The 21,410-nt window shown below is 42.2% G+C and overlaps 1 protein-coding gene across 5 annotated transcripts in view; it reads left to right on the plus strand.

Moving 5' to 3' along the window:
* Positions 1-21,410, plus strand: part of LOC311602305 (protein FAM156A/FAM156B-like) — a 152,931-nt gene that overhangs the window by 50,105 nt on the left and 81,416 nt on the right. The gene's annotated exons all lie outside the window — the stretch shown is intronic.

The following is a 21,410-nucleotide window of genomic DNA, read 5'->3' on the forward strand; positions in this document are numbered from 1 at the left end:
TGAAGATATCCTCTCTACAAAACAGTATTATGTGTATATAGGTTTTCAGTATAATGAATTGTTTATATTTTTTGAAGTAGGCTTATTGTATTAAGAACATAGACTCTGAATACTTTGACTATATACTGAAGGAAAGTTAATATCCATTATATGAAAATTCCTATATTTTATGCCCTCACTCTCATTTAGTGATTTTTTTTTAAATATCATGGTATTAGATAACAGCTACAAAACCCCAGGTGTCACAAACATTGTGGCTACTTTCTTTGAGTTTTGCTCTTTAACTGTGCTTCTGCTTTAAGGATAAATAGAAAGTTTCTTTTTTCTGTAGCTGTCTGACAGTTTGTGTTGCCCATAAAACCCAGTCCATGGAGACTACTGAGTGAGCATTCTACCATTGAGACACATCCACAATGTTCTGTCCTTTTTTGCAAAATTCATATTAAAATGTCATCCCATTTTTCATTTGTGTCACTAGATTTTACCCCGACTTTTCTTGCTTCCCAGAGTCCTGATAAAGTCTCCCTAAACTACCTAGGAAGACTCCAAACAAAATTCACATTCGTGATTTCTCTAATTCCCAGCTATTTTTCTATACTTGCTACCTGTGAAGGTGAATACCTCTAGGACTCTTAAAAATGGAGCCAATGAGTCTGCGCTGGGGAGAGGGGGTTGCTGCAGAGACTGATGCACCAACCAAGGACATGCATGGAGGAGACCTAGACCCTCTGCTCAGATGCAGTAGATAGGCAGCACAGTCTCCTTGTGGGTCCTGTAATATGGGGAGTAGGGACTACTTGTGACATGGAGTCTGGTGCCCACTCCTTGGTCAGTACCCCTTGGTGGGGCTGCCTTGCCAGGCAGATGAAGAGGATGCAGGCTGTCCACATGAGGTTTGATAGTCTGGGGTCAAATGATAGGGGACGAGGGCTCCCCCTTTCTGAAGCCTAGGGGCAGTGAGGGAGGAAGTGGCTACAATCAGAATGTAAAGTGAATAAATTACACACACACACACACACACACACACACACACACAAAAACACACACACACCCATTTAGTCTTTCTGGTGGTGGCGCTGCATGGTGAGGAGCTTGTGTTCTGACTCTCAGCTGTGTAGTCCAAGGGTCTGCTGCAGTCCGTTCTTCTGAGGCAAGAAGACAGCCACTGTAAATGGGGGAAACAGGCTCATCAATGATGTCCCCTGGAGGTGATCAACCCGCACGTTCTGCAGTACAAGTTACTGGAACCCTTTCTGCTTTTGGGCAAGGAGCGATTTGCTGGTGTGGATATGGTGTCCCTGTGAAAGGTGGTGTCGCCCAAATTTATCCTATCCAACACCCCATCTCCAAAAAGCCTGGTGGCCTATTATCAAAAGTGTGTGGATGAAGCCTCTAAGGAGATCAAGGATATGTGCATCCAGTATGATCCGACCCTGCTTGTAGCCGACAGCCGTTGCTGAGTCCAAAAAGTTCGGAGGTCCTGGTGCCCGTGCTTGATACCAGAAATCCTACCAATAAGCAAGTCTCAAGGGTCAGGGTTACTTTTGTAATAAAAAAATCTTAGGATTATAAAATGTTTATTAATTATGAGTATGTGTGTGTACTGTATGCATACCGTACCCCTAGGAGTCAGAAGAGAGTATTGCATCGCCCAGAACTGGAATTACATGCAGCTGTGGGGCACTTGATGTGGGTGCTAGGTACTGAAATTAGATACCTGGAAGAGCAGCAAGTACTATTAACCACTGGATTGTCTCTCTAGCCATTTTGTTGTTGTTGCAAGACCAGTTTCTTTGTATAGACCTTGGCTGTCCTGTACTTGCCTTGTCGACCAGACTGGCTCGAGCTCAGAGATCCTCCTGTCTCTGCCTGCCTGAGTGCTGGGATTGCAGGCATGTGCCACCAGCTTGGTGTTTTGTTTGTTTTTGTTCGTTTGTTTACTTTTTAATGTACTCTTGTGTTTTGCCTGCGTGTATGTCAGTGTGAGAGTGTCATAGCCCCTGGAACTGGAGTTGCAGGCAACTGTGAGCTGCTATGTGGATACAGGGATTTGAACCCTGGTCGTCTGGAAGAACAGTCAGTGCTCTTAACCTCTGAACCATCTTTCCAACCCCCTCTTTTGTTTTTTCAAGACAATGTGTCTCTGAAATTTTGGCTGCCCTGGAGCTCACTTTGTAGACCAGGCTGGCCTGGAACTCACAGAGATCCCCCTGCCTCTGTCTCCAAGTGCTGGGATTAAAGGCGTGCACCCAACTACCACCACCACCTTGCTAGCCCTAGACTTTTGCTTTTTTAAGTCAAGGTTTCTTCTCTGTGTAGCCTTGGCTGTCTACACTCACTTTGTAGACCAGGCTGGCCTTGAACTCACAGAGATCCATCTCTCTCTGCCTCCCGAGTGCTGGGATGAAAAGCATGCGCCAAGTCTGGCTTAGACCTAGACTCTTTTTTTTTTTTTTAAAGATTTATTTATTATGTATATACTGTTCTGCCTGCATGTAACACCTGCAGGCCAGAAAAGGACGTCAGATCACATTGTAGATGGTTGTGAGCCACCATGTGGTTGCTGGGAATTGAACTCAGGACCTTTGGAAGAGCAGCCAGTGCTCTTAACCACTGAGCCGTCCCTCTAGCCCAGCCCTAGACTCTTAATAACTGTTTTCCTCATAATCTTTGACCTCATGTTAATGTAGCCCAGTTAGATCCTGTCTTATAATCTCAGTAGCAATGTTGAACCCTATACACTCTGATTCAGTAAGTTTGAACATGCACATTAATTTAAATTCCCTCATGAAGAAGGCAGCATGAGAGCTGTGGAGAAGTCATCAAAATATGTGCAAAGGGCAATAGTTGCTGTGGGTGGGATGGTGAGAGCAAGAGATTCTGCTACTGTCAGAGAAGAAGAGAAAAGCAGGTAGGTGATGCTAGCCTCTGAAACAGGTACCTTCTGGGGCAGACTTGTGTCTTGATATTGAAGGTGTTTTTTCCTTATTCTCAGCTACAACTTTAAGGTATGAGCTGAGCCTTCCTAGAGAGAAGCCTTCGTGCTCATCACTCGTAATTCTTTAGGCGTGTGCTCTGACCTTAAGCTGGACTTACTGAGGAATGGGCCCACCCCTCTGTGAATATGTAGAGGATTCTTGAATAAATTCCCCATGCTTCCTTTGTTCCAAGAGGGCACTGCTTTGAAAATAGCCCTTGGGCTCTCCTTGCATGTTGCTGGTAATAAATCTTTTTCACTCTTACGTTTTGGCTTTGCTTATTTTAGCCATTGTGAACCCTTTTGTATTCATTAACTGCGAGAGTCGTGGCCTCACCACTGTTGTTCTACCACTTGCACTTTAAAGGAGTTACAGTTTCGCAGAGACCAGCATAAGTTGCACTTCTTTTATATGTCCATTGGCAGCCTGACTTCATTTGTCATCATGAAGAAGCCTGACTGCCCCCTTGAGTCTGCCCAGTGGCTTATAGGAGTTTACAAAGTCTGGAGAAGCCATTTTTCTTATTCCTTCACTCCATCATTAATTGGCTACTACTCTAAAATGACATTTTATTTCTTTTTGGCATAGTGTTTTGAGACAATGTCTAGGTATGCAGCCAAGTTGGCTTGACATTCTCATTATCCTGATAGTCTCTCTTGAGCATACTTAGATTAACAGTTGATTTCTATTGCATTCATTTTGGACTCCATAGACAAGATAGAAGAGAGAATATCCATGAGCCAGCTACTCATACATCTCCTTTAATTATTTCCACACTTCAACCTGTTTTGTATATCATTCATTTTTCTGTATTTGAGATAACATAGTGCCTCATACTGAATTCTGTTTAGTTTATTGTTGGGTAATCAGTATATTTTGTTTAAACCCAGAATCTCAATATATAGCCTCCATAAAATACTTAAAAATTTCCTCCACTGTTTCTGAAGTTAAAAATAATATTTAAACCCCAATGCGACTGGTGCAAGAGAAACTTGAGTAATAAAAATTGATGCTAGAAAGGATTTTTTAATAAGCTTGCTTAAAAAGCATTAAATTGCACAAAATAAGATTTAGCTAAAGGAGTCCTGCCTTCTAATAAGGCTGGGAAATAAGTAGTGTACTAACAAGGCTTCTTAGAAACTGAGAAAGAAAGTCCTGTCTCACAATTGAAGTTTCAGGTTGCTGGGAAAGTTTCTGCTGTTGTGCAGTCAGCATGACTGGTCTCCAGTTAGGCTCTATTCCTATAATAAAAGGAGACAACCCTGACTTTGAACCAGCCATTATCAAAGAATATGTAAGAGTCAACTCTAGGGGGCATTTGCATGGTCACAACCACCATTAAGTCTGCTGTGCTCTCATCAGGAAAAGCACAATTCTGTCAGGTGGGCAAGATGAACCCAGCTAACAGCTATTCAAAAGGAAATCCTATTTTTGGCCAGGTCCTCTCTGAGTACTATCCAGTACTGGACAAGTGCCATAAACAGCTTTTCCTTTATTAATGTCTTAATTATGCAGTGTGTGCAATTAAAAAGTGCAGTGTCAGTGATTTCTCACAGACATATTTTTATTATTCTACAACAAATATTGTTCATAAATCCTTGTCCACACTTGAGATGATAATTCTCAAATTGAGTCCTACAAATTGATGTGTTTCTGGAGTTGCTGCTGGGTTACAGTAGCCCGGTCCCGAAAGCCCTAACAAGATAGGCCTGACAACCATAAGCCAACTAGAGAGACAGGCGACAGTGAAGAACAAAAAAAGGAGATTGCAGGATGGCCACATGGGAAAAAGGAACAAATAAAGAGATCTAGCTACCGCCTTTGGGGAATCACATTAGGATTCAGCAGAGGGCAAGACTTCAGTATGACTAAGGTGGGACCCCACCCATCCTTGACGCATCACCGTCAGCTCTAGAAGGCCAGCTCTGTCAATTGTCAGCAGCATGTGAAACCTCTCCTGGAGACAAGCTCCCCCTCTGGCTGGTACTTGGGTGGGCCTTTTCCTTCCCGTGATGAGACTCTTGGGGTGAAGTCTTTTTTTCTTAGGGTCCATTGTCTCACAGTAGTCTGATAGCCCAAGGCAGGGAGGGGCACAAGTGTTTGTCTTGGATACATTTTGCAAAATTCCATTGAGAGCACTAACCAAGTGTCTGCATTACTGTACCCTGAGGTTATTGCTAACCTTTTAAATGTCACTAAATAGAGACCTGGCTATATTCTTTTTATTTTAAAATAAACTCAAATTACATCAAATGCCATCATTTTTTACATATTTAAGACATTTATTTTTACATACTTTGTATAAAAATGGACTTTTAAAGATTTCATATAAGACACTAACATGGTCAGAACTATAAATTCAACGTGAGAGCATTTGCTAAGCACCACAAAACTCTGGGTTCAACTCCCAGCTCAGCAAAGAGTAAAACCAAGAGTAAGGACAAAAAAGTAAAATATCGGGGCTGGAGACATGGCTCAGCAGTTATGAGGTCCTGAGTTCAATTCCCAGCAACCACATAGTGGCTCACAACCATCTATATTGGGATCTGATGTCCTGCAGGTGTACACGCAGATAGAGCACATTAAATAAGGAAATAAATAGTAAAATATCCTTATGAGTAAATATTTAAGAGGTGGTTGAAAACAGCTCGCAGAAACCACACATCTTGTAACCTGGGGCAGAACAGTCACATCCTTTATTCCTTGCCCTAGATAAACTACCATCTCGCCCAAGCTCTGAAGTTGTCTAGCCTCTTTGTTATCTCTGCACATCGGTTAAAATAGGCAATTTACATTTAAGTCACAGTCCTGTGTGATGGTGCACACCTGTAATCCCAGCATTTAGGAGGTAAAGGCAGGAGGATCAGGAGTTCAAGGTAGCCTCAGCTATGTAGCTGGTTGGAGGTCAGCGTGGACTACTTGAGACCCCGTTTCACAAAAAGTAATAAGTTTGAGTCATTTGTTTTGCGTTTTAAAAAGGTTTATTTATTATGTATACAGTGTTCTGCCTGCATGTAACAACTGCATGCCAGAAGAGGGCATCAGATCACATTAGAGATGGTTGTGAGCCACTATTGTGATTGCTGGGAAATGAACTCAGGAACTTTGGAATAGCAGACAGGCTCTTACCATCTGAAGCATCTCTCCAGGCCCCCTACTTGTTTACTTTTTACATTGTGATACCTTGTATTTGAACAGTCCCCCCTACGCTAAGATTACAGTCAAGGACAGAACATGCACACTTTCCCTCTCAGAAATAGCAAGTCTGTTCCTGAGCATGTAATCTGATACTTCCTTGTATCAGTGTCCAGGCAGGGTTGCAGATATCCAAGGGAGATGCCTGCCCATTTCCTCCCTTGGCTATTTGTTGCAACAGTGGACCTGAAGGAATTGGCATCTCCCCAGGAATCTCATTCTGGGGGAACTAAACTGCTAAAGCCCTGTGCTAGCCAGAAGAAGAACCTGTCTCTTGAACAGAGATTTCACACAATTCTGATGACTTGTCATACTACCTTGTAAGGGACGGGAGCCTAAAACATAATGGCTGCAACCATATCTTGACTGGGATAGCCTAGCTATGCACACTTTTTGCTCTCTGGCTTGGGGACAGATCACTGGGGTTCCTTGCTCTACCTACTATGGCTGCAGGAAACAAATCTTTCCACTTTTTACTGTTACTTTGTTTAATTGGCTTCCTGAAGATAGGTGGTCTGCCAGAGCCTAGGCTAGGCGCTGACTGTAGCAACACTTGTAACTGGAGGTTTGTAGGTTTTGACTCTTCCAAGTGTATACTCAAAGATTACATGATTTTTAACAAAAGATTTATTTATTATCCTGCCTGCATGTACACCTTCATGCCAGAAGAGAGTACCAGGTCTCATCATAGATGGTTCTGAGCCATCATGTGGTTGTTCGGAATTGAACTCAGGACCTCTAGGAAGAACAGCCACTGCTTTCAACCTCTGAGCTATCTGTTCAGCCCACTTAGATGGTTTTTAATAGGCCACAAATTCTGGAGTCATGACTTTAGAAGTAAAGGGTTCCCCATGCACCTTCAAATCAGAAAGGGCTCTGTAACAAAATAGCACAGCCTACATGTAGTCCATTATGGACTACATGCTGGGAAAACACAATGCGCTTCCTATTTGAAGAAGTTAGCTTAAAATAACTCATGGTGCCCCATATTTGACCACGTTCCCTGCATGGGGAGGCCTGGTGGCACTCAGAGGAAGGATAGATGGTTTCCAAGAAGAGACTTGATACCCTATGAGCATATACAGGGGGAGGAAGTCCCCCTCAGTCACCGTCATAGGGGAGGGGAGTAGGGGGAAAGTGGGAGAGAGGGAGGAATGGGAGGATACAAGGGATGGGATAACCATTGAGATGTAACAAGAATAAATTAATAAAATATATTAAAAAAAAAAAACTCACCCGAAACAGAAGGGCTCAAATATCCATGGAATTTAGTTTTCAATGCTGTGGTAGACTATGCACCTCCATGCTGTTTATTTAGGTGGGACGTAGTATTGCACTTAAAAACAAAATCTCGGAGCAGGAGAGATGGTGGCTGCTCTTCCAGAGGCCATGAGTAAAGTTCCCAGCAACCACATCGTGACTCACAACCATCTATAATGTGATCTGATGCCCACTTCTGGTGTACATGCAGGCAGAACACTGTATACTTAATAAATCTTTTTAAAAAAATCTCAAGAGTGAAAATTTCTTTTCAGATACTCTCTTAATCCAAAGGCTTGTCAGTATTGTAGCCCTAAGCTTAGAGGTTACTTTTGGGTGTCTGGTACTCTTCAGGATGACAAATTTTACTCATTCTCATGATTTCCTAGTTCTCATTATTTTTTATCTGTCAGTGATACAGAATGGAAAGAAAAGCTTAGAGGTCATATTGATGAATGGATTTTACATTCTAAGTGAAGGAAGCTTGTGGGGGAGGGGAAATTGTGTGTGGAGGAGCAACTAGCAGAAGCAGGCCCTTTCTCAACTAGCAGAAGCAGGCCCTTTCTCAGCTAGCAGAAGGCAAGCCCCCCTTGCCTGAATGCTGAGTTCTCTGGCTTTCTGTTCTTGCAATTGAGGAAACAGCATGCCCAGGAAATAAAGGGACCGTACTTCAGGGAAGTAGTGGAGCTCAGATGGAAGGGACATACTCTTTGTCCCTGGCTCAAGGCCTGCCTACCCAGAGACGCCATGAAAAGTAAAAAACAGTGTCTTATTTTTAATTTTCTTCCCCCCCCCCCCGATTTTACTTAATCGCTTTACAGCCTGATCCCAGCTTCCTCCCTCCTGCCCTCCCAGCCCCACCCTCATGACCCCCTCCACTCATTACCCCTCTCCTTCGCAGAGAAGGGGAGGCTCCTGCGGGGTATCAATTCGCCCTGGCACCTCCAGTAGCAGCAGGGCTAAAAGACCTGATGAAAAAGGATTCAAAGGCAGGACAGAGACAGCCCCCAGTTCCCTTGTTAGGGACAAGCATGATGACCAAGCTGCACACCTGTTACATATGTGGGGGGGAGGTCTAGGTCCAGCCCATGCATGCTCTTTGGTTGGTGGTTCAGTCTCTGTGAGCCCCGATGGACCCAGGTTAGTTGACTCTAGGTGTTCTGGTGGTGCCCTTGGCCCCTCTGGCTCCCTCTTTCCTTCCTCCTACTCTTCCACAAGACTTTTCAAGCTCATCCTATCATTTGGCTGTGGGTCTCTGCCTCTGTTTCCATCAGCTGCTGGATGAAGCTTCTCAGAAGACAAGCTAGGCTCCTGTCTGCGAGTATAGCAGAGTATCATTAGCAGTTGGCTCTCCTCCATGGGGCGGGTCTCAAGTTGGGCTAGTTATTGCTTTGCCATTCGCCCAATCTCTGCCCCATCTTTACCCCCACTCTTCTTGTAGGCAGAACAAATTTTGAGCCTGAGGTTTTATTGGTGGGTTGGTGTACCCCTCCCTCTACTGGAAGTCCCACCTGACTACAGGATGTGACCACTTCAGGCTCCTTAACCCCCACCGCTAGGATTCTCAGCTAGGGTCACCCCATAGACTCCTGGGAGCCTCCCCTGGTCCAGAGATGCAATGCTACCCCTCCCCGCCCCCACGGATTTCTGTCCTCCCTCCCTGTCCTCCTCCTCACTCCCCCTCCTCTGTTCTCCGCACACCTGATTCTCCCCTCCCCCGCCCAGTTCTGTGTGTGTGTCTCTGTGGCAAACCTACTATCATTAAAAGGGTGATGTACAGTTCCGTTTTAAAATAAAACCTGGCACTATTAGAAAATACGATTTTTTTTTCCAGGACACAGCTAAAATAATACATGAAGCTTTTGGTATATTTCTTGTCATTGCCTCTGGGAGCTCAGATACAGGGAGGGTGCCTATGCGTTATTAAACCTACAGGCACTTTTTTCCCTGATGCTTAGGGTTACCTAAGGTGAGGAAGGCTCCCAAAGGATGAGAGGTTTCCAGTGAAGGCTTGCTTGGTGTCGTGGACACTGCTGTAGGCAGTTAGTTTCAGATAAGTGAGGGCCTAGAAGATAGTGAGTGCGTCAGAAATGGGTTCGAGGCTGGGGGAGGAGCGTGTCCTTGTTTGCGTCTGGAGCGTGAGACGTAGGGGGCTGTCGGGAACCGTTTTGGACATCACCAACCACGTCTCTTAGGCAACAGGCAACTACAGCATTGGAAGGAAAGTGCAGAAGACTTAGAGCCAGACTGGCAACAGCCTCTCCAGCATATACATGCGGACTCTGAGCCAGCCAATCCTACCCTAAGAAGAGCTCATCTTTCCAATGTGGTAGGGACTTCCTGTTGCTGTTGCCATGGTTCCGCGGGCGGGACTTAAGAGAGGCTTCCTTTGTTTGAATGGTTCTCCAGCCCCCTTGGTCAGGTTTGAGTGCGTGTGTTGTTTCATCCCACCTGTCTTTCCCAGCCTTCATCTTATGGGCTGTGGGCAGAAAAGCAGCGGAAAAGATGGATGATCCTCCGAAGATGGACGATCCTCCGATGTGGGTGCCTGTCTGTTTCTTTAAAGTCTTAGATGGCAGTATTGCGCCATACAGCCCCTTCGCCTCTGCCTTATGTGTTTGAAAAAATACTGTGAGTCTTTTTAAAGAGGCTTTTCCCCCTTTCCGTCTTCCCTTCTCTTCTCACCCTTTCTCCTCCCCTCCCCTTCCTTTTCCCCTAGTAGGATTTGTGCCTGCCTGGAACTGGCAATTGAGTTAATAAATTCTAGAGTTTACCTTGTTAATATTCATAGCCTTAGAACAAATCCCTTTATTTTTCAAGTTGGCTTTACTGTTGTGGGGCAGCCTAGACACTACAGCTGCTTGTATTTTGGCTTCTCTGAAAGGCTTTATTATTCTACCCCTTGCTTGTCCTGGGGTTTGTGGACCTTTATCAATGTGTTCTTTCAGTATAGACTTTGTTTCACTTCCGTCTGGAAAAATTCTGTAAAGTGTTAATGAAAACAGTTTTGTCCTACAGTCCCAACACCCAGTGGTCACCATTAATTGTATTTTATGGTAATTGCCTCAAAGGTTTTTCTAATCCATATGGGTCTTTTAGACATACTGGGATGCGTATTTGTACCTTTGCTTTAGCATCTTAAGAACTCATTTATAAAATAAGACAAAATTCCATTGATATATGTAATTGCTGTGTTACATTAAAAATCTCATATGTTTATCATGAGTTATTTGTCATTTGAGCATTTTCTTCAGTGTGACAAAATTATTTCATAACTGATATGAAAAATATAAACAACCCATAGCCCCATCTCAATATCAAATATTATAAAAAGTATTGCTGCTAAGAGCTGTACTAGTTTGCTTTTTTTTTTCTCCCTATAGATTTTTGAGCACATAAAAAAAGTGGCTAGCAGTGTGTTCTGAATAGATATGTTGTCTATATGAATTAGTGTTTGTTTTCTGCAGGGTAGTTTTGTTTACAAATACAGGGTGACATTTCATTAATAGCCTGTAGTGCTTAAACAATTTCCTACATGATTTTTCTTTTCTTTTAAACTATGTGAATAATAAGTATATTATTAGAATTTAAGACCACCTTTGTTTCCAGGTTTATGCTCCTTTTCAGAATGTCTTGTTTTGTTCTTGTATTTAGCACAAACAGGTGTTCTACAAAAGAGTGTTGAATGTAGAGTTTGATTCCACATCTGTATGCCACAGTTGCCACAAATATAAAAGACGATGCCTTTAGTATGTTTCAGTGTTGATAGCCTGTGTAAATAGTGCAACAGGTCTTTAGTTTGCCTCCCCACTACTAGACTTCACCTTATTGCTATCTCTACTATGTGTCATGGCATGTGTAGTAGTGAGAGATTTTAAAACCAGCTTTGTGTTTCTTTATTTGAGTCTGGGTCTGATACAATCGCTTTAACTAGGTAGCCTCTGAGGTTCCCATTCAACCTTCTAGTAGGAAAAGCGTTTTGTAATTTTGAGTGGACTGAGTCAGGAGGAAACTCCTAGTACATTCCTCAAAGATACTGCTTCTCTAGGTCACAACGAATATTTTCATACATCCCTATTATATTTATAGAAGATTTATTGGCTTCAGACGTCCAAACTTTTTATATGAATTAAATTTGCTGTTGTCAATATTATACATAAGTCCAAACTTTTTATTCTCTGAGTACATGCTGCATGAAAGTTAATTCCCATTTCATGTGAACTTGTGTGTGTGTGTGTGCGCGCGCGTGTGCACACTCACCATCATTTATAAAATTTGAAAAATAGTATTGATTTTATGTTGCAAATGTAGAAATTAACCCCACCATGACACATACCTTATAAATGTTATTCTTTTAAATTATGTTTGTGGTTTTCAGATACATAAGTATTAGTAGTACTGTCCTACCTCCCACCTTCCTGCTGGGGAAGGAGCTTAGAGCTTGGAGCACTCAGGTGAATACACTACCACTGAATTGCTGCTGCCTTCCTCCTAGCACAGAGTCCTATTTTTCACTGCTTCGCTATTTGGTACACACCGAAAGTCCCATCGAATCCCTCTTCCCCTGCCACTTAGTTTTAGCCCCCTCCTCTTATTTTTCCACTATCCCAATAAAGTCTCCATCAAAATGCTTTGTAAACCATAAATAAAGTTGTAAGTGACTCCACGTCTACTATTTCCCCTAGCTACTTGCTGAAATCACTGCCCTCTAGGACTCCGGTATATGTCTGTTCCTCATGTCCCTAAACTGGTAATTTAGCAGAGTTAAATTCTTTTTATACTCTCACTAGAAGGACTGGATCCCACAGATTCTGATTCATTAAAGCTGCCCATATGTGTGCATAAATTTAACCTTCACCCACGAGGGCAGAGCTGGTAGTTGTGGAAACAGTTATCTCCCTCCTTCAGTGGAGCTGAAGTGGCCAACAATTTCTGGTGATGCAACGAAGCAGTGATGGGTATCAAAGGAAGAGATGAGTAGAAAGTGTGGCCGGAAGTGGTAACTTCACTAGCCATAACTGTTCTACCATTCCAGCCTTAAAAGGAATGTCAGCGTTGACAGAGGACCCACAGGAAGTCTACTTGCTTATTCTGTCATCTGGCAGTCTTACTTTGCTTCTTTGATTCTGTCCAGTGGCTGTGGGAGTTTGCAAAACCTACTGAAGAATTTTTTTTTCATATTCACTGTTAATTTGTCATTAATTCCATGTAATGAAATGGTAGTCTTGTTTACTTGTTTTATTTGTTATTTTTGAGATAGGGTATGCCTGTGGAGTTCAATCTGTTTCTATTCTTCTGCCTCAGCCTCCATGTTCTGGGATAACAGAAGTGTGTCTCAAGCCTAGCTTTCCAGTTCATTTCTATCATAGTCACTTTGGAATATATGGAAGAGAATAAATGAAAAAGTATAATCCTTACTTAATGTGTTTTGCATATTACATTTATTTTTCATAATTGTGGTAATATATTGTTTAATGTTAGATTATGAAGTAGTTTTCCTTATTATGTAATTATTATATTTTCTTTTCCTTTCCTTTTTAATTTTTCTGATACAGGGTTTCCCTGTATAGCTTTGGCTGTCCTGGAACTCACTCTATAGAGCAGACTACCTTTGAACTCACAGATTTTCCTACCTCTGCCTCCTGGGTGCTGTGATTAGAAGCACGTGTCATCTCTGCCCTACATCTATATTTTCTTTTTTTTTTTTTTACATTCAGAATTTTATTTATTTTTATTTAATTAATTTATTCAGATTACAACTCAGTTGTTATCCCATCACTTGTATCCTCCCGTTCCTCCCTCCTATATTTTCTTAAAATTCAAATTTCCCAATAGTCTATTAAATATATCTCCTCTATCATAATGAACACTTCCTTTACTGTTTCTGAAAAAGAAAAATAATGCTACAATAAACATTATTAGTATGTCATTGCCCTCATTTAAGCAGTGTGCCTACTGTGGGTTTCTGCCAAGTGGACAGATACTGCAAGACTCCTTTGACCAAGAAAACTTGCCAGTATCTGCACCCTTGTTTATTGAGATTACTGTTAACCTTCAAGATGTTACTATGTTGAGATTTGAATTTGTTGTCTTGGTTTTTTAAAAAAAGTCTTTTACATTATTTGTGACTTAGTGCCCTGTAATGTATTTAAGCCCTGTGCATTATTATATATTCTATGAAAATAAATTTTTAAGATTTCCTATGTGATGTTAGGTATAATAGGAGTATATTGTGGCTGGGAATGGCTTTGTACTTATACATCACAAATAAATCCCTGGGCTGAGTACTCAATTACACCAAAGAAAGAAAGAGAGACAGAGAGAAGGAAAAAAAATGCCAGGCATGGTACTACATGCCTGTATTCTAAGCACTCAAGGAGGCAGAGGCAGGTGAATCTCTGTGAGTTTGAGGCCAGCCTGGTCTACAAAGTGAGTCCAGGACAGCTAGGGCTACACAGAGAAACCCTGTCTTGAAAACAAGAAGAAGAAGAAGAAGGAAGAAGAAGAAGAAGAAGAAGAAGAAGAAGAAGAAGAAGAAGAAGAAGAAGAAGACAACCAGCAAACAATAAATAAATGAACAGTAAAACAACCCAAACATTTCTCAAGGAACATTCTTTCAGCCATGCACTCCAAACATTTCCATGTGCGAATTTATAATCTGAGAAGAATCATAGTGACGTACTTGATTGACTCCCTGCCCTCATAAACTGTCATCATGTTTCTTTTGTAGAGTTGTCCCATCTCAGGGTTCCCCTTGGTGTCTGTCAGTTGAAGAAACAGGTTAATATGACCCCCCCCCCATTTTACATCACAGTTTCTGAACATTCCCACCACTCTAAGGTTGCAGAGGACCCAGTGGTCATGTTATAAGACAGATCCCACTCCTGACCATGTGTTCTGGTGACTTACTGCATGTAGAATCTTGCAGGCTTTAATTCTTAGAGGAAAGATGATTTTGTTTTCATATCTCCTGGTTTAGTTTATGGCTGGTTAGTAGCTTATTGGTATTGCAGACCTGAACATAATGGTTACTTCTGGGTCTACATTGAGTACTCCTAAGGATGGTTAAGTTTACTCATTTCTGTACTTTCCTTTGTCTTGTTTGGGGCACTGGGCAGAAAGCTTAGAGATCTTGATACCAGAAGATTGTGAACAGTTTAAGGGCAAGAAACTTGCTTGGGGGAGAGGTGTCTGGTGGGATGAGTAAGTAAAAGGGGTTCTCCTCTTACACTCTCCTGTCTGGTTGGTGTTACCCTCTGGTTCTTTGTTTTTGAGACAGGGTTTCTCTGTGTAGCCTTGGCTATCCTAGAACTCACCTTGTAGACCAGGCTGGCCTCGAACTCACAGAAATCCACCTGCGTCTGCCTCCTGGAGTGTTAGGATTACAGGCTTGTGCCACTGCACCTGCTACTCTCTGGTTCTTAAAGTTGAAGAAACAACCAGAGAACAAAAGGAGTTTTGTTTGTCGGGTGGTTGGGTTATTTGTTTTTCAGGAAAACAGAAGAGGCTGATGGAGCTTGGACTGGAAGGGGTCTTCTCCTGAGCCTGGGTCATGGAGCCCTGTTTGCTCACAGTACGGTTTAAGTACCCCCCCAAGTAAATATGTTCTTTTATTCTGACACCCTTGACTTCTGTAATGATTTAGTTAAAATCATTTTAAAAAGCTTTATTATTTTTCTTACACTTGTTTAGAAGCAGAGATGCAAGTAGGCTACCTGTCCTCTACTGGACATCACAGAAGGGCACAGCCTTTTGTGCTTCCCAAGGCATGACCACCAGTAGGAGATTTTGGGGGGGCGGAGAAGAGAAGTGTCACAAGGAAGAAATGCTCTATTGGCTGCCTGCACTGTGTCATGGGTGATGAGGTGGGCACTTAGGATTAAAGGGGGTGAGGGCTGTAAGGAAGACAGTAAGTGCAGCCACATGAGAAACAGAATCAAAGGCTGGCCCAAATGGGAGGAATATGTTCAGGAACTGGCAACATCTCACGTGGCATGCAGGGCAACAGGTCCTACTTATCAGCAGTTGTATCCCTTGGCTAGCAGAGAACTACAGCACTGGAAGGAAAGAAAGTACAGGTCTGCTTCAGGAGGGGAGCTGGGCAAGTCTCTCAGAACACTTGTGTGCAGACTTCAGTTCAGCAATACTATACTACAAGGAGCAGCATCTTTCTGATGTGGTAGTGACTTCCCCTTGCTGTGGCTGTGGTTCTGCAAGGGTAACTAACGGGAGCTTCCTTGTTGTAGAGCACTTAGCTACAAGTGCAAGTTCCCTGTGTGGTTGGTCTGCTCAGTTATCCCAGTAGCTTGGCTTTTCTCATCTTTATTTAGTGGGCTGGCAGCAGAAAATGCCCAGAGAAGATGGACTGGTCTCTGATGTAGATACTTTGGTCTGACCCTTAGATGGCAGTATTTATGGATGCAGTGAGCCTCTACATACATTTCTCCTCCCTTCCTGTGTGGAAAGAAAATCTCCTGCTACAGAGCCTCTTTCTAGTGTAGAGGCTTTTGAAAAAAGTTGCAGTCTTGAAGCTGGAGATTAAATTAACCAACCTCAGAGATTCCTCCCAACAACTCCCGTCTCTTAGACAAAGCCCTTTTCAGGCTGGCCTTGCTTCAGTGGGGCAGCCAAGGGATGCATGCCTTTTCCCTCCAGGCTTGGGCTTTATGCACCTTTGCCAAAGGCTTTTCCACGATAGGTTTAATTTCATTGCATTCTCGATATTTTCTGGGAGTATTAATGAAACCAATTTTACCCACAGTTCCATTACCCAGTGATCACCATTAATTCCAGTTTGCGATCCTTGCTTCAGACGTTTTCTCATCCACATAGGTACATTTAAAGCATACTGAAATCCATATTTGCACAATTATCACTGAGTCCCATTAACTGCACAGTTACTGTAAATTACCTTAAAATCTCACATATCTAGGTAGCCCAAGATAGGTTTGTTCTAGTAATGAGCTACAAGTATAGAAAAGATTCTTTCAGAACTGATTTGGAAAACGGAAGTAACCCTTGAATTCCTATGTAAATGTTAAACAACAAAGGATCTTTCTTAGGGACAGGAGCTTTACAAGTTAAGCCCTCCCCTTATGCCCCCAATCCCCCCTCACCAGGACACCCGCAGAACAATGTCTGGAAGACTGCTCTCAGCACCAGCATCTGTTGAATACAGGGACATTTCTTCTGGGTAATTTGTTTATGCATGTGGTGTTTCATAAAACTCTGTAGTATTTGCAGTTTCTTATTTAAAATGTATTTATTTTAATTTTCTGTCCCTTGGTCTGTTTGACCTGCGTGTATATCTGTGAGAGGGTGTCAGAACCCCTGGAACAGGAGTTACACACAGTTATGAGCTGCCATGTGAGTGCTAGGGATTGAACCCCAGTCCTTTGGTAGAGCAGCCAGTGCTCTTACCCACTGAGCCATCTCTCCAGCCCTATATTTGCAGGTTCTTAAATGGCTTTTCCTTCCACTTTCTTACGGGCGCATGTATGTAATTACGATTTACAAAAAAAGTCTTTGCTTGCTGTTTGGCATTCTTACTCAGTGTGTCTTTTACTCATTCTTGGATTCCAGGACAGAAAAGCATTCTCTAAGTCCAGAGACTGACAGACAATGGCCATTGGTAAACCTTTATGTTCTCCTAACGTTTCCTGATGCTGTAGATAACTCTCCCCACATGTGTGTTGTGTTCTCCTAACATTTCCCGATGCTGTAGATAACTCTCCTCACATGTGTGTTGTGCTGTCTCCAGATGCATACTTTAAAAGTGATAAATAAATAAATACCTGTTTCAGGGAGATGGTGCTTTGCATAAATAGTCAAAGAGATTTTTAAGCTTGTCTTCTGGCAAAGGTAGATACGCTATCTTTCTTGTTATCTACACTATTTGCTACAATGCCTAGTAGGTGCCCTTTATTTTTTATGAAACATATTTTGCTATGCATATGTAGCCTTGGCTAACCTGGTACTGGTATATACACCAGTATATATTACCTTGAACTCCTGGGAATCCGCCAGTGCTGAGATTACAGGCACCTGTGATATCAGCAGAAACTGGGGTTTTGTGCACCTCTGCTGGGATTTCTAGGTTCTTGTGTCTCAGAATGAGAAACTGGACAATGAAATGAAGATAATAGCAGAAACAGAGGCCGTTTACCAGGAAGGGATAGACTTCCAAGGGGGCTGGAGCTGGGAGGGTGATTAGAAGCCGTTTGCATAGAGTGGGCTTTTTTGCTTACACTCTTTCTTTTACCTGCGGGCTTCGGTCAGTGTGTGTAGGGCATATTGTTTTAGCATCCTTTCTGCAAACTCAGTTATTCTAGATGACAGAGAGAGGAATGGCCTCACTAATCCCAGCTGTTCTACCATTTACATGTGTCAAGAGGGCATCCATTTTTGCGTGGTAAAAGGTTTTTGTTTTGTTTTCTGAGAAGAGACAGGGTTTCTCTGTGTAGCCTTAGCTGTCCAGGATTTGCTTTGTAGACCAGGATGGCCTTGAACTCACAGTGATCCACCTGCCTCTGCCTCCGGAGTGCTGAGATTAAAGGCGTGGGCCACCATGCCTGGCTAGTAAAACCTTCTAAAGTCCACTTACTTTCTTTGTCTTCTGGGAACCTGACTCCATTGTTTAGATGGAGAGGGCTGGCTGCTTCCTGCTTAACCTGCCTAGGAGATCTCCGCATGTCTTCATTCTCTTTCCTTAAATGGGGCTAGAGAGATGGCTCATTGGTTAAGAGCACTGACTGCTCTTCCAGAGGTCCCGGGTTTGAATCCCAGTCCCTACATGACTGCTCAGAGCCATCTGTAACTTCAGTACCAGGAGAGCCAGTGCCCTCTTCTGGCCTCCATTGGAACCAGGAATGCATGTGTGATTCAGAGGACAACTTTTGCGAATTCATTTATTTCCTTCCATCATATGGATTCTGGGAATCAAACTCAGGTCCACAGGCTTCGGAGGCAGACAGCTTTGCCCACTGAGCCACCTTGCTAGCCTGTCAATGAATTTCTATTGTAATTTTGGGACACACAGAAAATAATAAGGGAAATAATCATTACTAAAGTGCTCACAAATATCTTATTTCAATATGTTTTGCATGTCACATTAATTTTTCCACATTTTATACTATCAATATACTCTTTCAAAGTGTGTTATCTGATACTAAATTCCGAAGTTTTCATGTTAAATAATCCATTTTTGGAAATTCAATTTTCTCTGTATTCTAGCATACGTATCTCCCATAATATATCTTATAATGCCTATTTTTCTGAAATAGAAAAAGTAAATGTACAACAAATACCATTAATAAATTACATCTCTAACTTTAGACAACATGGCTTTTGTAGATTGCTATAGGTAAAGATGAAAAATAATATCTTTAAAATTATCTGTGAGAGCTGGTATCTTTTCATGCCTTTAATATATATGCATATGGAGTTTTGTTGTTGTTTTTTCTTAATATTTTTTTTTTCAGTTTTTAAGTTTTGGGGAGTAAACCAGGGATTCATGCATACTAGGCAAGCACTTGACCACTGAGCTATTCCCCAGGTCTGCTTTTAAAAATATATACTTGATGCAATTGATGATTATATTGCAGGTAGCTTTTCTATATCTGAGAAATAACATTGAAATTTATACATTGTATAAAACAGTTTTAGAAAACAAAAATATATATATAGAAATATATTCTGAAGAAAACCTAAAGGTTTATTGGATCTAAAGTGTGTGTGTGTGTGTGTGTGTGTGTGTGTGTGTGTGTGTGTGTACACACCTATCACATGAAGCTGATAGGAAAGTCCCAGCAATTAAAACATTTTTATTAAATGCTCATTAATTGCAGTTAGTTTACAATCAAATAAAAAAGACACTATCTGCTAAGTTCATATTTTACTGCTTAAAGAAACCTTAGAGCAGCTGTTTTCAACTTGTGGGTTGCAACTCCCTATACCATCACATAGTATATCCTGCATATGGGATATTTATATTACAATTCATAATAGTAGAAAATTACAATGAAGAAGCACCAAGAATAGTTTATTTTTGGAGGTAACAGAACATGAAGAATTGTATTAAAGGGGGCACATTAGGAATGTTGAGAACCATTCGTTGTCTTAGAGAATTATTTTACCTTAGCACTTATTTTCAAGAATGAAATTAGACAATGGGTAGTCATAAGATCTCCTTTCACATTGAGGACCTGACAGACACAGAATCTGTAAAACTTTCAGACCATCTCTGGCAAGTTCTGTAATTTGGGGAGCCTTGTTCACAAATTGCTTTGTATTAAGTGCTTCATGTTACTTAACTTTGCTGCCACTTCACTACATGAGGAATTTCCTCAGGTTTGTGACATTGTTACAAATGACAAATTTATCTTGCACATTTATGTCGTTTTGATCCATTGTATATTCCTTCTCTATTGGTAGGCTGATGATATTTTTTATCTCTGATAATCAAGGTTTCTGACTAGAGTGTTTTACTTTCTATTTAATTGAACTGACATGAGCAGACATGCCCCCGGGGATTAAACTGATGAGCTTTCTTCATTATGTGCTGTCATCTTTGTTAGAAAAGTCTAGGGATAAAGAGCCATCTCATAGTCTGTCTTTAAAGGGTCTCTCTTTTGTGGCCTTCCATATTGTCACAGGAACCAGGACAACTGAAGGCTTTCCCAGTTCATGTACTTTCAGAGTTCCTGTTCAGTGTGACTCCTTACATGCTTCAGAAAGCACTGAGGAGGGCTCAAGGCATGTCCACATTCTCTGCATCCATCCTGTTTCTTGTCCTGCTCCTAATTCTTCTGGTTTCTATTCAGAGCTGAATGAACATTTCAGGCTGAATGAACAGCCAGGATAACTCTTCACAGACCTACCTTTCATATGCTTTTATTCTACAAGGTTTTCTTGTTCACATGGGAGCTACACAACTGCTTCCAAAGTGATAAAGATGGGGTCACCTGACAATGCCCTTCCAAACCACCTTTATTTCTTTTCAGATATGTTTTTCTTCCCTTTTCTGCTGCCCAGGGTCTCACTAGGCTGCCCAGGTTTACCTTGAATTCTGTAGCACAGGTAGGCCTTGACTGCGAGAGCTAGTGTCTCCTTCTTGTTCTCCACCTTTTTTTTTTTTTTTGGAGATAGGGTCTCTCATTGAACCTGGAGCTGAACATCTCGGCAAAACTGGCTAGCCAATGAATTCTAGAAAGCTGTCTGTCTACCCTACCACTCTCCCTGGCACTCCAGCACCGGAGTTGCAAAGTATGCTTACTGGGTGCTAAGAATACAAACCCTAGTCTCCATGCTTGCTGCGGCAAGCTGTTTACTAGTAAACCATTTATTCAGCCCCTGCTTCTGGTTATGCAAGGCATGATCAGGGAACAGCACGAGAAGGGTTGGCGTAGGTACTCTTGGAGGGCTACTGGAAGCGGAGGAATGAGAACGCCGACTTTGTCATTGGGGCATTTACAAATTATGGAGGAGGGGAAAAGGGAGCAGCACAAATGTTTGTTTGAGGGGAGTTCATAGCTACAGGTCTGCTTTGTGGTAAGAGACAGTGTGTGGCCAGTGGAGGGGAGACAGGATGTTGAAGGCCGTGGATACGCTGCTGTGGAAGCATTAGGGAGTCGTAAGGCCTGGAGAAGTACTGATGGAGATTGGCGAGGAGGATGGAAAGAAAGGGCAGCATGGCATGGCATAGTCAAGGAGACTTAGCAGGAGAAAATGAGAATATCCCTGGGGCGAGGACACACTGGTGGCCTTCTCAGGGTTGTGGCCACCGAGATGGGCGGTTAGTTTTAAAAGTTGAGGGCTGCAAAGAAGACAGTGCAAGCACTAGACTGGGAGGAGTACGTCCAGGGGCTTGGCACACCTCTCAAATCTGGCAGAGCAGGATAATTAGGCAGTGTGTTTCATATATCAGTGCGGCAAATCCTTAGCCTGCAGGTCACAGTAGCTTTAGAAGGAATATTTAGG

The sequence above is a fragment of the Acomys minous genome (genome assembly GCF_964271855.1).
Source record: "Acomys minous genome assembly, chromosome: 7".
In the NCBI taxonomy this organism is placed as follows: domain Eukaryota; kingdom Metazoa; phylum Chordata; class Mammalia; order Rodentia; family Muridae; genus Acomys; species Acomys minous.